We start from the raw sequence: 19,280 nt of genomic DNA, 5'->3' as shown, positions 1-19,280 counted from the left end.
TTCAACTATGGTAAGTCCTAATCCAATATGACTAGTGTCCTCATAAGAAAAGAAAACAGAGAAACAGTCACTGAGACACAGGGAGAAGTAAATGTGAAGACAGAGGAAAATATTTGAGTGATGCGTCTATAAACCAAGGAACATCAAGGACTGTTGACAACACCGGAAGCTAAAAGAAAGGCATGAACAGATTGTGCCTTACAACCTTCAGCAAGAACATGGCTCTGCTGACATCTTCATTTAGGACTTTTTAAGCAATCCAGTTTCTGGCAATTTGCTACCACAGCCCTACAAAACTATCACATATTATGGGAATATAAAAATGTTATTGCCAGAAAGTTTGGTATTAGCAGTCATACATCTCAGAAAGGATTAAAAAACAAAAATGCTATTGCTTTCCATTTAATTTTTGGCTACATTACATTTTAAAATTACTAAAGTTATTATTTCTTCTTTTTACATTATACATCACTTAACAATTCTTAACATCTCTGTCATCAGGAAAAAGTCACACTTCTATAACTGGTGATTTGAGCATGATTTCTTTATTATATAAACATGCTTTGTTTGAAGGAGTTGATGAAAGTAGTTCTATAAGATCTGGAAAACTGTAAAGTTTAAATACCTTGAGAATGGGTGACAATGATGAAATTTACCTAAGCTGCTGTGTAAATGTTCAAAAGTCTTAACTACACCGAGTCTGGTGAACAGATCATTCTTTGTTTATTTAATGGGACAACTCTGATCTTAGCAGAGATAAATATCTTCAGCTCATTCAGTGTGCTTCGACTTGTGACAATATGCAATCTACCTTTCCTTAAGCTTCTTACTTTAATAGTTCTTGGTATTTATATTGGCAGGAAAATATTAGGAAATTGCCTGGGAGAAGGCTATGTGAACCTGTGCAAATAATACAGAATTGTTCTAATACATGTGTCCTTCAATCATATGCTTAGGGACCTATTTAAAAAAGTGTAAGTAGAATACATACTTCAAAAAAAACAATAATTGAATATAATAATTCTACTAACCACTGTGTTACAAGTTACCTTTAGAAGTCCCATTCCATTGTCCTTAAGTAAAGCTGATGCTTCTTCACTGAGAAAAACATTGAAGAAACTAAATAGGACAGTCTGACTTTGTTCATAGTATTCTTGTCTCTCAGAGTTTAAGAATGACAACCTGAAAAATTAACAAGCTGTTAATCATAAACTTTCTTTAGCCCAGACTGATCCTATTCATCAATTTTTGTACACTGAAGTTCATTGCATGTTAGGATCTATTAATGTATTAATATGTGGGGCAGCATGGTTGTTTTCATTTTGTTTTCTTAACATAAAACAGAATCTTGGCAAACTTAATGGGATATTGAATGCTATGCTTTTATATGTTCATGAATAGCTTTTATTCATATTATAATACTTTGTGATAATTTGTGATGTCACAAATGCTATTCGAAGATACACTGAAGGTGTTTAGAGATGGAAGGCAGCTTAGAAAAATAACCTAGTGAAATTTTTTTAGAGTCTCTAAATACCTGTACCAATTATAATAGAGCTGTAACAGTGTGTGGAAATATGAAAGAAACTGGCAATAGAATGAGAAAACAAACCACAGACTAGGAGAAAATATTTGCAAAAATACATGTGATAACGGATTGTTATCCAAAATACACAAAAAACTCTTAAAACTCAACAATAAAACAAATAGCCCATAAAAATCATCAAGAGGCTTGAACAGATGCCATACCAAAGAAGATAAAAAGATGGTAAATAAGCATGTAAAAATATGCTGAACATCATATGATTAGTAAATTGCCAATTAAGGTACGTTTATCACCTATTCAGAGTGGTAAAAACCCAAAACACTGACAACAAGATGTCAGTCAGATCATAGAGAAATGCTGGCTAGTGTGGGGAGCAACAGAACTTCTCATTCATTTCTGTTGGTAATGCAAAACTGCACAGTCACTTTTGAAGGCAGTTTGACAGTTTCTTACAAAACTAAACATACTTCTATTATACAATCCAGCAATTGCAACCTTTGGTATTTACTCAAAAAGGTTGAAAACATATCCACCCAAAAACCTGTATGAAGAGGTTTATAGTAGCTTTATTCATATAAACACAATTTGGAAGCAACCAAGATGTCCTTCAGTCCATAAATGAATAAATACATTGTGGAACACTCACACAATGAAATATTAATTAGTAATTTAAAAATTGACCTATCAACCAATTAAAAGACAGGAAGGATATATATTGCATATTACCAAGTGAAAGAAGTAAATCTTAAAAGGCTACATACTGTGTGATTGCAACTATTTGACATCCTAGAAAAGGAAAAACTGTGGAGACAGTAAAAGAAAAAGGAACAGTGGTTGCCAGAATCTGCGGGGAGAGGAAAGGGTGAATAGCAGAGCACAAAGGATTTTCAGGGCAAGGAAACTGCTTGCTTGATTGATAGTATAATAGTGGATAAGTGTCATTGTACATTTGTCAAAACCCATATAATGTGCAACACCAAGAGTGAATTCTAATGTAAACTATGACTTTTGGGTAAAAATGATGTGTCAATGTAGGTTCCTTGACTGTAACTAATATTCAATTCTGGCATAAGATGTTTCATAAGGTTAAGTAATATTATTTTTGTTGTATCATGTTAATGCAACTTGACACAGGCATCTAGCGAATATCACTGATGTAATTGTTCCTCTAATTCAAATATAAATTCAAAAGAGAAAAAAAGTAAATGTTTTAAATGACCTCTTTTTGTTTTTGTTTTATTATAAAATGTTTACCCACATCTCAATTGTACTAGGCTCTGATGAAAAATAGATGAGTTACAAAAGTTTTGCATTCTCAGGGAACTTTCTAGTAATATAAGGGTAATATATGTGTGAAAATAATTATAATTTCAGTAAAAAGAGATAAATGCAATAAGAATTATATAGGGATTAAGAGAGTAACACACTTTTAAAACTATGATTGAAGTATATGATAAAGATTTCATACAAATTAGGTGATGATGGCAATGATGAAATACCTTCCCTTGTTTCCTCATTCATTCATTTATTCAATGATTTGAGAAAAAAACCATTCTAGAGATGACGTCTCCAAACTGCAAAGTCTGCACACAAACACTTTCCAATTGGCAGGAAGACAGAGAAGTTTTGAAGACAATAACTTTCCAGGTCCTTATGTTCCTTATAATATTTTTCCTAAAACTGACCTTTGTATCACTCTGAGGTATAAGCTTTATCCATGGTCTCGCTATTACAATCTCCTACACTGCTTTTTATTGAAGAGCGTTTTTAGGCCACAATTAACCTTACAAAGATGAAAAGGTCAGGAGTGAAAAATCACCTGAAACACCAAACAAAATGACTCTAATGCATCTACATTCATAACTCACTTTTTTTCCAATTCTTCTTTTTTAATAAAATTACAGGCAAACAAAATTGAGTTGTTCTCTCATAAATTCATAAAAACATTTTTATTATAAATAATTGTACTTTTTAAAATAAAATAGAGTTAAAAGTATTAAATTGTTAAAACAAAATTATCTCTATTCTCATCTACTTAATACACAAATAAGTTTGTCAATGCATGTATTTAAAAAGTGAAAAACAAAAAAAGCCACATCCATCTTATTGAGATATATTTTCAATAGCATTTTGTTTTATTTAAATATATTTATGTATTTATTTTATTTGTTATATATAAATAAGTGTATTGATAATTCAGAGGACTCAAGAGGAGAGAAGAGGATTCTCACACTGATTCTTTTAATAAAAATTCAAGAGGAGAGAAGGCTCCTAAACTAATTTTTTGAAGCCAGCATTATTCTAATTCCCAAACCAGATAAAACACTACAATGAAATAAAAGTATAGGTGAATATCACTGATGAACATAGATGGTAAAATTCTCAATAAAATATTAGCCAACCAAATACAGTAATGAATCAAAAAGATCATACACTATGATCAACTGGGATTTATTTCAGGAATGCAAGGATGGTACCACATTCACAAATCAATAAATGTGATTCACCAAATAAACAAAATGAAGGATAAAAACCACTTGATTATATCAATAGATGCAGAAAAGGTTTTTGATAAAATGCAGCACCCATGTATGATGAAAACTCTTAGCAAAGTGGGAATAGAGGGAGTATACCTAAACTTAATAAAGACCATGTATGAAAAACCCACTTCCAGAATCATATTCAATATGCAAAGACTACAAGCATTCCCCTTAAAATCAGGAAAAGACAGGGATGTCCACTGTTACCTCTCTTATTTGACTTAATATTAGAAGTCCTAGCACAGTAGTTGTACAAGAAGAAATCAAAAGCATCCATGTTGGAAAGGAAGAAGTAAAATTATTTGCAGATGACATGATATTGTACATAGAGAACCCAAAGATTTCACCAAGAAACTACTAGAACTGATAAGTAAATTCAGAAAAGTAGCAGGATACAAAGTTAATATTCAGAAATCAGTTGTATTTTTATATGCCAAACATGAGCTCTCAAAATGGAAATTAAGAAAAAACCCCATTCACAATTGCTTCAAAAAGAATAAAATACCTAGGAATAAACCTAACCATGGGTGTGAAAGACCTATACTTGAAAAGTATAAAACACTGAAAAAAGAAATTGAAGATACAAATAAGTGGAAGCACATACCATGTTCATGAACAGGATGAATTAACATCTTTAAAATGCCTGTACTAACCAAAGCAATCTATAGGTTCAATTCAATTCCTGTCAAGATTCCAATGATGTATTTCACAGAACTAGAATATTTCAAAACTTTATGGAACCACAAAAGGCCCAGCATAGCAACAATGATCCTGAGAAAGAACAAAGTTGGAGGAAACTCACTACCTAATATCAGACTATACTACAAGTCCACAGTAATCAAAACAGCCTAGTACTGGCATAAAAACAGACACATAGACCAATGGAACAGAATAGAGAGCCCAGAAGTAAACCCATACCTTTATAGTCAATTAATATTTGACAGGGGACACAAGCACATACAATGGGCCAAACACAGTTTATTCACTAAATGGTGTTGGGTCAATTGGACAGATACATGCAGAAAAATGAGACTAGACTACCCTCTTTCACCACACACAGGAATAAATTCAAAATGAGCCCAAGACTTAAATGTTAGAACTGAAATCATAAAAATCTTAGAAGAAAACATAAACAGCAAAATCTCGGACATTGCTTGTAGAAATTTTTTATTGTATATATCTCCCAAGGCAAGAAAAACAAGAAAAAATAAACAAATAGCATTTCATCAAACAAAAATGATTTTTGTACAGCAAAGGAAACCATCAACAAAATCAAAACACAACCCAGAGAGAGAACATATTCACCAATACATCTGATAAGGGGTTAATATTCAAGATTTATAAAGTACTTATAGAACTCAATACACAAAAAACAAACAACCCAATTTAAAAATGAGCAAAATACTTGAATAGACACTTCTCCAAAGAAGACATACAGACAGCCGGTTGACATGCCACTAATCATCAGAGAAATGCAAATAAAAAACACAATGATCTACCATCTCAAACCTGTCAGAATGGCTCTCATCAATAAATCAACAAACAACAGGTGCTGGTGAGGATAAGGAGAAAGTGGAACCCTTTTGCACTGTTGATAGGAATGCAGACTGCTACAGCCACTGTGGAAAACAGTATGGAGATACCTCAAAAAATTAAAAATGGATTTGCTTTTTGACCTAGCATTCTCATTTCTGGAAATATATCTGAAGGAACCCAAAACACTAATTCAAAAGAACATAAACACCCCTATGTTCACTGTAGCATTACTTACAATTGCCAAGATATGAAAGCAGCCCAAGTGTCCATCATTAGATGAGTGGATAAAACAACTATGGGACATTTACACAAAGGAATTCTATTTTGCTATAAAAAAGAGGAAAATTTTACCCATTGTAACAGTATTGGATGGACCTGGAGAACATTATGCTAAGTTTAATAATCCAGTCAGAGAAAGAAAAATACAATATGATTTCATTCATATGTGGAGTCTAACAAACAAAATAAACTAACTAGCAAAATAGAGACAGACTCGTGGATGGAGAACAGATGACAGCTAGGGGGGATGTGGAGTTAGGGGTTGGAGGGATTGAGCAAAAAAGGAAAAGAACTCATGGACATGGACCACAGTGTGGCAATTGCTAGGGGGGCAGCGGTAGGTATAAGGGACTAAATGGTAATGGAAAAAATATAATAAAGATGATATATTTTAAAAATTAAAAATGAAACAAAACAAAATCTAATAGAAAAGAAACAATTAAATAGAATAGAAAAGATTTAAAAGATTGTGGAGTTCCCACAATTCTAAGGAGTCATTGTCTAGGTTATTGCTATCCATTAGAGATACAATATGAGTCACTTGTACAATTTCACATTGTGTAAAAAAGAAAAATACAGATATAATTAATTTTAATAAAATACCCATTTTATTATAATATATTCAAAATATCCTTTGAAATATGATCAATGCATAGATACATCTTTGAATTCTGATGTGTATTTTATACTTATAAACCATCTCAATATGTGCTAATAATATTGAAAGTGCCCAATAGACACATGTGGTCTGGAGTGACTTACTGGACAGTTTGTGTCTAGGCTGGTGTTTTACATTTTATTCATGCATGTACCACTGCTATAATTTTCTATATCTCTGTAAACAATATAACACATTTTCTGATTTTTGCCATTTTACATATTACTTTTAGTATATAGACTTTTTATTTTTCTTTGAATTGATTCATTATTTTACATAAATTAACAGTAATTTTAAAAGACAAATCTTTTTTTCACTTTTCATACACAGAAGATAACTATAAAAACAAATGCAATTTAAAATGCCATTACATTTCAGATAGATATTTTTGCCTGAAATCAGTTCTCTGTTAGAAAGACTAAGGAACAGTTATGTAAGAACATAAAATACATGAGAAGTTTCTCTTTACAATACTCAGAACTACAGAGAGAAAGCATGAACTTCTCACCACAGTATTCAGCACAAAGTCTGTGCACTCCCGTGATAGTTCTGATGCTCTAGGTGTCACGTGCCCATAGTGAGATTCCATCATTGGGATTGTTCTTTTATTCTTCAGTGGGGCCCATGGGACAAAACTATGTTTTCTCATTCATTCAGCCTAGTGCATCGTTTAAGTACTAGATTTTTCTTTTAGATAATGGATTAAATGCTCTAATTCTGTTATCTTTCTACATTACTTTGTGTTAGTGAATTTTACCATATTTCACTGGGACCTGACAGACTACCTGAAAGATACTGTGATGAAGACAGAAGCTAAGAAGTTCTTATTTTTTTTTATGTGAGTGATACCTATAAAATAGACTATGCTTTATACACACACACACACACACACACACATACACGTCATAGAAAAGTCTCAAGAAGGTTATGAAATAAGAGATTTTGAAAATGACTGGTCTATACTTATCTGTAGGTAATCAAATGTCAAAGACTTTGACTTGTGTTCTTTTTGGTTAGATTAAATGAGAGTAGCCCAGAATCTAATACCACATAATATTAAGATAAAATAGTGAAGGTATATTCATAAGATATTTTTTTAGATTTTATTTATTTATTTTTAGGGAGAAGGGGAGGGAAAGAGAGATAGAAACATCACTGTTTGGTTGCCTCTTGAATGCCCCCTACTGGGGACCTGGTCCACAACCCAGGCATGTGCCCTGACTGGGAATCCAACTGGCCACCCTTTGGTTCACAGGCCAGCACTCAATCCACTGAGCCACACTAGCCAAGGCTGAAAGTACATTTATATTTGTGAAAAAATAAAAATCTCTAGGCACCTAGGTTTTTATTACTCTGACTAATTTTATTAGTATCTTGGATATCATCTGTGATTATAGAACATGAATATTTCCCCTGTTAATAAAATACTATTGCAAATAATATAGATCTTTCCACTGATAACATATTATTCTATTATGAGTTACCTGTTAAGGAAATATATTTGCTGAAATTTAAAACCTCATAGTTTTATGTTAATAATAATTATTTTATTAAAACTAGAGGCAGTTCAACATGATATTTGAAGAAATTGACTTTATTGGAATGTAAATACATTTATCTCCAGAATATGAGAGGCCTCCACTGTTCCTAGCAGAAAGATCTTAAAAAATATATATTTTGAATGAAGGAGTAATTTTACTCCCATTACTGGTCTTTTGACTAAAATGCTTAGAGTGTCATACCCCCCAAAAACAAGATACAAAGTTTTACGTTGTATAATTTCCTAAGTAAAACAAATGCAAGGGTGAATTGTATTAGATGATAACAATAGTGAGGTGGGTCTAGAAGGATTATGTTTAACTCTATTTTATTTTCCATTTCCATGTGATGAAATAATACTTTTTTGTTGAAAAATATTATACAGTTGCCAAGGAAAATGCAGTTTGAGTTACTAACTTCAAGAGGTTTAGACCATACTATTTGCTAAACATTATTCCATATCACCTTAAGCCTTTTGTTAATGTCCCCACACTCTTACCTAACTTCTTTATTCATTGTTTACCTGTCAGATTTATGTGTTCAGTTCAGCTTAACATACTTTAAAACATGCCCAAATTATGCCTGTGGTAACTGAGGTGTTTTTAAAACCTGCATTAATCCTTTCTGTATATAAATGATGACTCTGCTGTATTCCAGAGCGCTTCCATTTTGTGAAAAAACAACAACAACAAAAAACTTTGAGCTTTTCAGGTCTATTTTGGATTCCAAACATTTCTGTTTTAAAAAAGAAATTGTGTTTGGGTAATCATTCTTATTCTCCAGATACTTGCTTATCACTTATTATCTTCTGATAGCCCTAGAATGTTTCAGTCACTTGCCATTCTCTGAATTGTTTCCCACTTGTTTCCACTATTCAGTAAAATGGAGGTGTCCTCTGGGGTTTTTTGCAAGGATTTTGTTTGTACTAGGTGACAGACTATATCTCTCTCTCTGTCATCTATCTATATAATCTATCTATATATCATCTATCTTATCTATCAATTGTACATAGCAGTCCTGAATGTACAGCAGTCCCCCTTTATCTACATGGAATGTGTTTTAAGACCCCCAATGGGTGCCTGAAACCACAAATACTAACCCTATCCATAATATTTTTTGTATGCATAATGCCTATGATAAGGTTTAATTTATAAATTAGATACAGTAAGAGATAATAACAATAACTAATAAGTAGAACAGTTCTAATAATATCTTGTGTTACAAGTTATATGAATATGGCATTATTAAGTAAAATAAAGGTTAATTGAACACAAGCACCATGATACCCTGACAATCAATCTAATAACAGAAATGGTCAGTAAGTGAAAAACAGGCAAGGAGTGTATACATAGTGCCATCGCTGGACAAAGGGACGACCCACATCTCAGGCAGGACAAAGCGGGATGGTGTGAGATTTCATCATGCTACTCAGAAAGTCATGCAAATTAAGATTTATGGATTGTTTTTCCATTTAAGACTTTTTTCATTGTCTCGGTCCCTTGGACAAGACAATGGGTAACAAACTACTGAAAGCAAAACTGTAGATAAGCTAGGACTATTATAGTGATTTTTAATGATTAGTTTTGGAGAACTTCCAACTGTCTTCCCATGTAAAAACTAAAACTGCTTTGCTCTAACATGTAATTAATCTGATTTCTCTCCTTTAGCTTCTGAGATTTCCCATATTTCATTATCCCTCAGAGCTACAAAAGATCTTAGTGATTCAGGCCAAAATTTTGGATAAATTAGTAAAAGAAATAAAAGTTCTGGCCAAGATGGAGGTGTAGATAGAGACACTCTGCCTCCTCCCACAACTAAAAGAAAGACAACCACAAACTTAAAAACAAAAAATAACCAGAAGTGCAAGAAAATCAAACTGTATGGAGTTCCAACAACCAAGGCATTAGAGAAGAAACATTCATCCAGACCAGTAGGAGGGGTGAAGAATGGCACCTGGGGCAGAGAGGATTCGCAGCAAGGCAGTGGCTGGCAGAGTGAGTGAGGGGGCAGCTAGTGAGGTGGGTGGTCCCACATTTGCATACAGATAAACCAGGAGGAACAACTGGGGATCAAGACAGACCACACAACCCAGAGTTCCAGTGTGGGAAAATAAAGCTTCAAAACCTCAGACTGGAAAAATCTGTGAGGGTTGAGGTGGCAGGAGAAACTCCCAGCCACACAGGAGAGTTTGTTGGAGAGACCCACAGGGTCCTAGAATGTGCACAAAAGCACTCACCTCAGAATCAGCACCAGAAGGGCTCAACTTGCTTGTGGGTAGTGGGGAAAGTGACTGAAAGCCTGCTGAGAACTGAGCAAGTGGCATTGTTTCTTCTCTGACCCCTTTCCCCACATAGAGCACCACAATGCAGGGGCATGGGTTGCCCTGCCCTGGTAAATACCTAAGACTCTGTACCTTACTTCATAACAGGCATGAGGAGACAAAAATTATGGCCCAAATGAAAGAACAGATCAAAGCTCCAGAAAAAATATAACTAAGGGATAAAGAGATAGCCAACCTATTAGATGCAGAATTCAAAACACTGGTAATCAGGATGCTCACAGAAATTGTTGAGTAAGGATGAAAACTAGAGGAAAAAGTAAAGGCTATGAAAAGTGAAATAAAGTAAAATGTAAAGGGAACCAAAAGTGAAGGAAAGGAAACTGGTGCTCAAATCAACAACTTGGAGCAGAAAGAAGAAATAAAAATTCAACCAGAACAGAATGAAGAAACAAGAATTCAAAAAAATGAGAAGAGGCTTAAGAATCTATGGGACAACCTTAAATGTTCCAAGATCTGAATTACAGGGGTGCCAGAAGGAGAACAGGAAGAGCAAGAAATGGAAAACTTATTTCTAAAAGTAATGAAGGAGAACTTCCCCAAACTGGCAAAGGAAATAGACTTCCAGGAAGTCCAAGAAGCTCAGAGAGTCCCAAAGAAGTTGGACCCAAGGAAGCCCACCCCAAGGTACATCATAATTACATTACTCAAGATTAAAGATAAGGAGAGAATCTTAAAAGCGGCAAGAGAAAAGGAGACAGATACTTACAATGGAGTTCCCATAAGACTATCAGCTGATTTCTCAAAGAAATCCTGCAGGCAAGAAGGGGCTGGGAAGAAGTATTCAAAGTCATGAAAGGCAATGACCTACATCCCAGATTTCTTTATCCAGCAAAACTATCATTTAGAATGGAAGGGCAGATAAAATACTTCCCAGGTAAGGTCAAGTTAAAGGAGTTCATCATCATCAAGCCCTTTTTATATGAAATGTTAAAGGGACTTATCTAAGAAAAAGAAGAAGACAAAAAATATGAACAGTAAAATGACAACAAACTCACAACTATCAACAACCAAACCTAAAAAAACAAAACAAAACAAAAAACAAACTAAGCAAACAACTAGGAGAGGGGGCACAGGACAGAGGGGAACAAAGGGAGAAAAAAATAGGACAACTGTAATAACATAATCAATAAACATATTTAAAAATAAAACAAAATGAAAGAGAAATAAAGACATATCTTCTTTGTTACACAAACTTGTTAAAACAGAACTTTTTGAATTCCTCTATAAGAAATGTAAAGCCCAATTGTCTCCTTAACTGTCCAAAACAGAGCTTGGGATAGACTGTCCTTGGTAATCATCATTTCTTTCCCTGTGTTCCCTACATTTACTCTTTTGCTTCATTCTTCTCTATAACTTCACACATTTTGTAATAGTGTCCTCTCTATAAATGAGCAGGATTTCATTTCACCAGGAACAAGAGTCTGTTCCAGCTACTAACCATAAGTCTGCTTTTGCAGTACAGGATTTTATACTATATTAAAGGTATTATAATTACATATAAAATAAAGAAAATAATACTCTTGAAGAAATATCATGTTCTCCAGGTTCATCCATGCTGTCACAAAAGGTAATATTTTCTTTTTTATGGCCATGTATTATTCCATTGTGTAAATGTCCCATAGTCATTTTATCCACTCATCTGCTGCTGGACACTTATTGCTAAGTGAAATAAGCCAGTCAGAGAAAAACAAATACCATATGATTTTACTCATATGTGGAATCTAATGAACAAACTGAACTAACAAGCAAAATAGTGACAGATTCACAGATTCATTGACAGCTCTGGGGGCATGGTTATGGGGTGGGGGAACCAAGCAAAAACAAAAATGACTTATGGAATGCTCAGCAGTGTGGTGATTTGGGGGGTAATGGGTATCAGAGGGATAAATGGTAATGGAAAAATAAAATAAAAAAGAAATATCGATAACTCCCGTATCTGTTTCTTGGTGATTTGGTTGTGGTTTAAAGTATTTTGATTTGGGGATATATTTTACAATCACTTGAAATCATCACTTTAGTGTGGATCATGCCCATAGACCTGAAATAAACTGACCATGCTTTGGCAAAGCCATTAGAGGGGAATAGTGTCCAATCCCTTAAATGTCTGCAGATGCTCTGTAGCTAAGTCAGTCCAAACTGATTGTTATTGAGACCACAATGAGTGGTTTTACCATACACTGGCATGATGCTTGGCCCTGAAAGACTTGCTCTTGAGTGATAACATTTTTTAAAAACATTTCTGCTAGCATAGTCCCCCATTTCCAATAGCATTAGGAAATAAAACATCTTGTTTTTAATAAGCCATTTTAATTTAGAATTCTTTCAATTGTCCTTTTACAATGCAAAGCCATACAGAATGATATAAAACCTCTGAAATGCAGTTTTCTTGAGAATAACTGGTTGAGCTGATTAAATATCTATTGGTTGGAATATTCAGAACGACTCTTCATGTCATGTTGGAAATGAAGGTTTATATTTATATCTAGCTAAAGGAATATAATAGTATGTGGTGATTAATATTTCATCTACACAAGAATTTTATTCAAACAGAAAATCTTTAAAAAACCTAAATACATTATATGAGAGAACAAAGAATTATTGTAAAATAATTTTAAGAATTATTTTACAAATTATTATATTTTATGCATTCATAGGTTTTCAGACAGTTTGTTTGGCCATATGTCTGAGTATCATTATAGATAAGTACATAGGCAAGTAGGTAGGTAGAAATAAATACAGCTAGACATATAGATCTATTTTTTCTACAATGCTCATATATATGATATATGATATATATTTGTGTTGTATTATACAAATAGAATCTTGAATAGTCATTTCCCATTATGATAATTAATAATGCTAAGTATTAATCCTTTTTAAATGAAGTTTTCATGGGACAGGTGTTTTTTAGTGCTTCTCAATTATCTTCTTTGGTGTTTCAAATATTTTTGAAAACCAAGAAGGAAGGTAAAAAACTCTTTTAAAATCATAAAGATGAAATAAATAAATAATACACCAAAATGGATAGTGAATCATTTACACCTATCCTTAGGGTAATTATTTGAAAACTTAGTTGTTCTCTTCCTTATGACTTCTTAGAATTTATATTTTTATTGTTAATTTAGTATTCTAGGTAAAAATTTTCTCTTCTTTTGAAATAATTTTCATTTCCATTATTTAGCCATTTGGTCATTTATTCAATACATATTTATTCATCAAACACTCTGTACCAAGAATTGGAAGAAAAATGAAAAGAGGGCTTTCACCCATAAAGACTACCACTCACTAGGCCCTGAGCATGGATATAACGGTACGAGCTGGAAGACCCACATGTGCAGCACCTTGTGGGAACACAGAGGAGGAAGAAACCAGCTCTCCCATGAAAGGTAGAATTGTCAGGAAAAGCTCTTCAATAGGTGGGGACATTTAACTTAAGTATGAAAACATTGAGTTTCAAAATTATTGCCCAATTTTTGCAAGCCATTATAGAAAAAAAATATTTCTAAAAGCATTTTTTTTTCTGTTCTGTCAAATGTGATTTAATTCTTCCAGGCCATTTTTTGAGGGGGAAAAAAAGTGGCTAGATATGATTTTTATACAATTCATACTGAGATTAAGGTTGTTACTTGAAAGAAAATAATAATTTCATGTTTATAAATAGTAATATTATAAAGTATTGACATTTTTAATATTACTTCCCCATTTCTTTGTTATGGTGATTCATAAAACATTAGTCCTGTAAACTTTTATTTTCAAGTTTTAAAGTTCAAGTCACCTTGGATAAGTATACAGCATTGCCCTCTACTGGACAGATGCCCATCAATTTATTGGAAGATGCCACTGTATTGGGCATGAGGAAGGATGTGCATCTTCTTATAGGTATTTCAATGACAGATACAAAATACAGAAGTGCCTGCTAAAAATATCATATTTTAAAATCTATACCTAAAACAACAGCATTTTGACCTTGTTACAGCGACCAGAAAAGCTCAGATACAGCTCAGTTTTGTATCTCTAATATGAAGACGAGGTGTAAAAAACTTTTCCTCTCCAAGAATTGTATTCTCTTGGAACATGTCTCTTTCATGTCTGACTAAAATATTGTGTTGAGTTTTATTTTTTCATTTTGCTTACTTTTAAAATATTCCCCTTCTTTGGACCAACTACCAATCTAATTCCCAGGTAGACAAATTTTGAGGTTACTATTACTTTCAAAGTGTTGCATTGGGCAAATTTTTATCACAGTGAATATTACATTTACTGTAAGATTTATACATTTTGACAATTCTATATTTAAGCAAAGTAAGGTTTATAGTGATGCAAAAATATATTTTGAAGTTCATCATATTCTTTAAACAGTATCTTTACATACTGACCATGATTTACATTTTTGCACACGGTTAGAAATACAAAATCCCTGTGCATGGCTTAGAACAAGGTACTGTGAAGACTGATAACATTTCAGGCCCCAAACACACCACAGCTCCTTACTCTGCTTCATTGTTGATGTGGCCTGCAGCTGACCAGTAATCCTTATGTTCGGGTCCCTCACTGCTCTCAGGAGATGTTGTCATGGCATATGGATCCTTCTCTCCCCATATTCAAATTGCTCAGAGTTTCCTGGGGTATGTGAGTGGGGAGGGAGAGGGTGGCAGTTCAAGACTGTTGGAGTGAGCACACGGATCTTGCAGGGACTGCCATAATCCTCAACATTGTTTCAGCAACATTACCTCTTTCCTTACCTTACAAATAAACTACTGGTTTACTTCCATTTACTGTTGTCTGCAAGTCCTCCTTCTTATAGTTCTGGTTTCTTTCAGGGGTAGGAATTAATTACCGCTTCATGTATGCAGTCCCCTTTTCTCTTGACAGATACATATTATTAGCAGTTTACATATTAGTAAGAACATGAGATGTGTAATAATACAGTATATATTATTCATCAGTGCTGAAGAAGTTCAAGATAAGATGAAATATGGTTAGCAATAAACAATTTTAAGTGGGGATGATTAGAATTGGGTTTTGAAAAGAATGTTGAATTTGTTGGGTGAAAGGAAAGACATTATAAAGATATTTTAGATTAAAATGTGTGAATAAAGAATGGGTTGAACAAAGGTGGATGAGTGAGATCTTAAGACAGACTCTAACTTATTTTGCAAAATACTTAAAAGGGCAATGAGATTGAATCCACATCAATGGGAGATCATAGAATGTAGCCTGAAGGAGCTCACTACAGAATTATCAATGAAATTTAACGGCCAATTTTAAAATATTTTTCCAAGTTTGCATGTCTCTTTCATAATGTATCTGCTTTTATTATAATAGCAGATACATAATTTAACTACTTTAAATTAGTTAACTTTTGTGCTTAAATCTTTGAGTAAGACTGATGCTTTTTCAAGTTGTGAGGTTTTTGCTTTTCCTTTGGTTTTTATGATACAGAAACACACATTGTGTACTGTGTTGGCAGTAATTGAATTTAAAAAGTGCACTACAGGAAAAATGTGTTAAGGGCATGGTAGAAAAACATGACAGATAATTTTTGGTAAATAAAATGGACTCGAGGTATAGATGATCTTGAATGTTACATTTAGGAAGGGAAGCTAATAGAAACATATTTAGCATTTTAGAGCATTTGACCACACATTTCAGATATCCATCAAGTTTTGTGAAAAAAATCTTAGTGGATGTAAATCAACCACATTAACCATCTTTGCATTTACTTCAAATTTAAAATATTGTTTTAGTCTGGCATAAGCATGTCTTCTTGAGAGGATATGTAAGTTTACATGGTAATTTGTAGCCATCAAACAGCATTCAGAAGGGAAACAGACTGTGAATGGCCTGAGGGTGTGAACCATCTATTTCCATGGTCCCCAGCACAAGGTTTCACATACAGTTAGTGCTGAAGAGGCGTATGTTCTTAAAGAATATTTACTGTAAGAAATGTGCTTAGACACTGGAGTAAAAGAGTAGCTGGAACACATATTTTAAAAAATTATTGTTTCCACAAGTTTTTTGGCATATTTGACTCAATACACCACTTGTCTAAGGTGCAATTACAATGTATATACTTCAGTAAAGCTTCTTAAGATTGAGAAGAGAAAAAAAACTTTTCCTATCATAAGTGACATACTGAAGTTAGCATCACTCTGCATGAATATCTTCTTTAAGCCCTTCTCATTTTGAAGGTCCTTGATCATATTTTTAAAATTAATTAATTAATTAAAGAGAGGAAAGGGAGGGAGAGAGAGGAAGAGAAAGAACACACATTTGTTGTCCCTCTAATTTATGCATTCATTGGTTGTTTCTTGTATGTGTTCTGACGAGGATTGAACTAGCAACCCTGGAGTATTGGAGGATTGTATAACCAACTGAGCTACCCCATCACAACTCTTTTTTTAAAAAATTTTTTTTAAAGATTTTATTTATTTATTTATTTATTTATTAGAGAGGGAAGGGAGAGAGAAACAGAGAGAGGAGAGAGAGAAACATCAATGTGCAGTCGCTGGGGGCCGTGGCCTGCAACCTAGGCATGTGCCCTGACTGGGAATTGAACCTGCGATACCTGGTTTGCAGCCCACACTCAATCCACTGAGCTACGCCAGCCAGGGTCCGTCACGACTCTTGACATTATGTTTTTTTCCACTGCCTTGTATTTTAGTGAATATGCACACACGTTTACCCCCTCCTGTCCCCATTTGCATGCTCTGACAACCACATCGAGTTTAAGCACTGAACAGAGCACCTGGCACCCCGGAGATCAGACTTTCATGGGGTTAATCTAATCAACACACATTGAACATCCAACAAGATTACATATCTATAAACAGGCATTCAAAAACGCTAGGCACAGGTGTTTTTATGTGCCCATGGTTCATGTTCGAACCTAGTAAAAGCTATGGATACAAAGTTTACAGGTGATTTTAGGGGTTCATATAATATCTAATATTTACCAAGAGATATAGGTCAATTACTTTTGTACTGTTTATTTCACTATGCTGGAAAATATAGAAACAATTTGTATATTAATTGATAGACACATTCTTATTTAAATAACTTGTTTCTCAGAAAACATACAGTTATAAGAATATAAAATACTGATTTGGTTATGATTGTCAAATATGTTCATATATGTTAAAAGCTATGAAATGAAAGAAGCTGGTCATTTGCTTCTAAAAAATTAATACAAATATTGATTTTAAAAGGTTGATTATCTCAACCAGGGAAGGAAAAAAGAAGGTACGGCATAGAATGAGGAATGTTCTTAAATACACTTTAAAAAGGAGAGAAAATATGTTACATTGAATAAAAACCAGAGCTTGCTTATTCTTTTAAAGAGACAGCAATCATGAGATTAGGATCAGTTTAAGATTTTGTAAACTATTTTATATTTATTTTAATAAGAATTTTTTTTATTTTACCACATAAGATCATTTCTTCTAAAAATGCCACTTATAAGATATAACATTAAATTAGTATTTTTATAAATGAGATTATATTTGAGGTTATAACTTTAGCCTATATATCTCAAGAGAAATTAGTTTTTCCCATGGAAAATCTGACCAAAGAATGTTCTAACATGACATTGTGCCATAGAGTTAACCCTTCTGATTAAAGAATTGTAATTGCTGTTAAGCTGAAAGAGAAAAATAAATAAATAAACAGATGATTTACAATTTGCAGTTCCATTTTCTTTCAGAGAAGAGAAATGTTACAAGTATGAGTCAAGACTATGTGGATATACAAGTACATGATTTGTTTCTACTGACTTCCACCAGACCCGGTGGAAAAGCAGATCAGTTGTGCATCAGAGCTCTAATTAAGCCTTGAAAATGAAAGTCAAATTCTCACTCATGATCTCATTCTATCTGGTTTAAATTCCTAAATAATTTCTCCCCAAACTTTGCAAAAAAATGTGGAGGTAAATACAGCATATGCAGATCTATTTTCAATTACTATTTACTTTTTAATGTTGTTTATTTTATTATGTTGTCATTATAATGCTGGGCAATTAAGAATGGTTTGTAAATGATACAGCCTTTACTTAAATCTTAACTTACTCAAACTCCTTCTGTGCTCTTGGCTCATCTCAATTCCTTCAAAGAATACAAATTCCTCAAATACAAAACCTTCAGTACTTTTGCCTCATCTCCCAGGTCTCTCTCCCAGTTCTTACAGTTTATCTTTATTTATCTCCCTGATATGCAGTGTTTATACAGTTTCCCCTGGTATACTTGTTTTCAGTTCTCCTAAGCTCGATATCTTTATGAATTTTTCCTTTAACAGATACTGTCCACTCATCAAGTTTCACTGCTTTTTATTATCATATATAGAGCTGCTTTTCAATAATGTATGGCCATAAACTCATAATGCTATGGAAGCCATTTCAAAATAGATGTTCAAACTGTTTGGGCCATAAAAGCCAGTAGCACTAACAGAAGTGAATAATTTAAAAAATGGAGCTTTTTTTGATATATAAATTCTGTTACAGATGTAAGAATATCTTTTTTATTCATTGTATAGCCCATGAACAAATTATCATTTTTTATTACCCATTTTGTAATGAGAAATTACTGAAAATCAATCATTCTTTTAGCTTTTAGTTCTCTTTTCTATTCAACAATAGTTACTCAGTACTGACCACATACGAGGCACTGTGGTAGGCCTTGTGGGGGGTTAATTCAACTTTTATGTTATTGCAGCAGATGAGAACTCTATCGTTTATGCAGATTTTGCTAAAGACTCCTGTGAGAAAATGCATATGATAACTATCACTAGGAAATATAGTTATTAAAATTTTTATTCACTCACCTCTTGGCCAAATTAAATTTCTCCTCA

General features: G+C 33.3%; 1 protein-coding gene across 1 annotated transcript in view; it reads left to right on the top strand.

Moving 5' to 3' along the window:
• Nucleotides 1–19,280, top strand: part of CNTN5 (contactin 5) — an 893,122-nt gene that overhangs the window by 378,082 nt on the left and 495,760 nt on the right. The window lies entirely within an intron of this gene.

Source organism: Phyllostomus hastatus, unplaced genomic scaffold (assembly GCF_019186645.2).
Source record: "Phyllostomus hastatus isolate PE091 unplaced genomic scaffold, TTU_PhHast_1.1 phas_scaffold_317, whole genome shotgun sequence".
NCBI classification, from domain to species: Eukaryota; Metazoa; Chordata; class Mammalia; order Chiroptera; family Phyllostomidae; genus Phyllostomus; species Phyllostomus hastatus.
Note: the sequence above shows the minus strand (reverse complement) of the source record. Positions and strands in the feature narration are given on the sequence as shown.